We start from the raw sequence: 2,926 nt of genomic DNA, 5'->3' as shown, positions 1-2,926 counted from the left end.
TATGTTCAGGCGAAGTTGTCCATAACTTCGCTTGTTCAACAAGTTCGCCTAGGCGAACTTGTTGACAACTTCGCTTATAAACAAAAACATAAATAATAATACAGACTCGATTACAGACTCTAGACTATGAACTACTGACATTTATGTACCAACAGACTCCCCCTTGGCAGTAGCTTCATATCTTGATCTTTAAGCTCTTGTCTTGTAATCCTGTATCTTCACGCATGCACTCCTTCTCTAACACATACCGTGACTACTCGCTGATATTTCCTTGCTTCATCCTTCCAAACAGGAATATAGAATATCTTCTTTTCATTCAACACTTGCAGATCAGCTTTCGATAAGTTAACAAGATGCATCGGATCATACACCCTCAGCACTTCTTGTTCGTCTTCGTCTTCCATCACGGCTTCAGCAGTCTGGCAATCAACATACCACCATTTAAGATTCTTCAATACATCTTGAGGCATAGTCTTCATTGGAACCTCCTTAATGCATCGGATTGGTTTGTACTTCATCACCATCCATGGCTTGCCATCCGCTCTCATTCCCCTTTCTGTATCCTCCACGAGCTTTCCCTTCTGTGGCTTTAATAATTCAAACTTCTTCTCTTTTATGCTTTCTTTCCACACGATCTTCCCAATCACTCTTGCCATGTTGTCGTCACTTCTATTTATCAGGCCCAACCTGGCCAAATCCTTCACCTCACATTCCGGCAACGTATTGAGAGATCTCAGGGTTCTTTTGAAGTATTGAATACCATCATAACGCTTCACCACAAACAACTTTATCTGTTCATCATATATCCAACAGATAATTCCCTACTTCGACTCAGCATAGCCTTTGATGTTATAACTCTTCTTGAACATGGCTGGAACAGCAGGCTTCTTGGTCTTAATAAACCAATGAGCACAGCCTTCCTTCCACCTAGGCTGCTCCTCCCACTCAGTCTCATCCATCTCAGTACCCATGTCAGCTTTCTCAACATCTGGGATCTCGTGTTCAACGTCTTCTTCTACTATCTCCCCCTCTTCTATCCCATCTTCAATCACAATCTGTGCGCCAATCTTCTCAATCTCCTCACACGGCAGCACATCATCATCAAACACATCATCATCTAGCATATCATCATCTAACTCTCTCAACGCATCAATCACATCATCTTCATCATCAATCATCACCACATCATCACCACCAACTGCACCTGTAGACTCCCCCTGATCTGTGGAAGTCCCAAGAGCTTGAGTAGTTCTTGGCAACTCACCACCTGCACCTTTCGGTGCATTGGGATCATCGTCTCTGTCGTTTCTCTTCTTAGTCCTTAACTCGTCGCCTCTACAGCCTGTCTCCCCCTGAGATGCCAAGAACTCCTTCATAGCATCTATAATACGCCCATGTTCAACCAGGAGGGACGACTGTAGTTGATTCTCTTCTACAAGGCGCTGAATAGCCTGGGTCTGGATAAAGTTTATCCTCGATTGCTCTGCCACGACCCTCTCAAGTACAGCTATTCTCTCCGAGTCTGAGATGGTTGCATCGAAATCAAATCTCATATTAGATGTATCTGGAGTATACTCAGCAGGGATTTCGAATGCAACTGGGACTTCAGAAGCAGTTGTGGACGTAACCGCAGGTGGTATCGTGACCGACAACCCTGCAGTTGCGACGACCGTCGACTCTACAAACCGTGCCACCACCTCTGAAGGAGTAAGCGTTGGAGGTGGTAACGACACAATCTCCGGAGTCATCGTCTGTAGTGTAGTGGATGGGATGCCGACGGATGATGTAGCCACCACAGGAACATCTGCGGCGCTTGTAACCTGTACATAAGTAGGAACGATTGACATACCAGACAGTGCGGATGGAGCAAAACGTATAACACGTGAAGTCTCTCCAGCTCCCATACCAGCACCTGTCCTTTCACGTCTCAAACGTCTGATCAACTTGTGTATGTCCTCCTCTTCTTCCTCTGACTCACTATCATCCACTGTCCTCTTTCTCTTCCCTAACGTTCTCTCTCGTCTCACCATCATCCTTCTCGCCTCATCCATAACCTCGTCAAGATCTGAGTCAGCCACCGTCGTAGCTGCTCTAGTCACAATCACTTCCCTCACCTGTGCAGCAGAGACCTGCACTTCTTCAGGTGGATCAAAACGATCCATGTCAAAGAAACCTTGGCCGCCAAATGTAGCATCAAGGTCTACATCCTCCTCAGGTGATACAACAGGCACAGTAGGTATATCACGAGTTGCTCCTGCCTGTTGTGGTTGAGGGTCTCTGAACTCGTCCCCCCGAGCTGGCACATACCCCGGGTTTATCAAGTACCCGAAGAGTGGTGTATGCCTTGGACGACGTTCAGGCTTGCTCCTCGCACTCGAAGTACGGCATTGAGCAAAGATACGTTTGCTCACATTCTCCACGTATCTTATCGGGCGTCGTTGTGGCAAATTCGGAGCCACATGGTTCAAGATCATCTGGATGAATCTTGGATACATTATGAACCGCTCACGAGCCATCGCCCTCCTCTGTCTATCAATCTTGTAAAAGACCATCTGACTGAAGCTATAACGTTTGTTATAGGTCAGAGCAGTCATTGCGGACTGCATGGTCGCACCCATACCGTCAGTGCCCGCCTTCCTCCCAGACATGCATACTATCATAACGTGCATGACGAAGCGCCACTGATCAAGTAGGAACCCCTTCCGTCTCTGGGTATCGCCCAATGGACCAGAATAGCCCATTCTTATAAATGCTCCATCACGAAACGGAGCCACAAACTCCGTAGGGTCGTTCCGAGTCTCCTCTCCAAAGCGTAACGCCACCCGAATTTGTTCAGATGAGAACTGAACTTCTTGATTATTTACTGTTGCTCTCATGACCGGGGGCCCAACACAACAATCGTACTCCACCGTCTGCCAGAAGTCCT

Source organism: Bidens hawaiensis, unplaced genomic scaffold, assembly GCF_021521415.1.
Source record: "Bidens hawaiensis isolate Kalapana, Puna unplaced genomic scaffold, B.hawaiensis_p1.1 tig00030209_1, whole genome shotgun sequence".
Taxonomy (NCBI): domain Eukaryota; kingdom Viridiplantae; phylum Streptophyta; class Magnoliopsida; order Asterales; family Asteraceae; genus Bidens; species Bidens hawaiensis.
The sequence above is the reverse complement of the archived record's forward strand: the minus strand, read 5'-3'. Positions refer to the sequence as shown.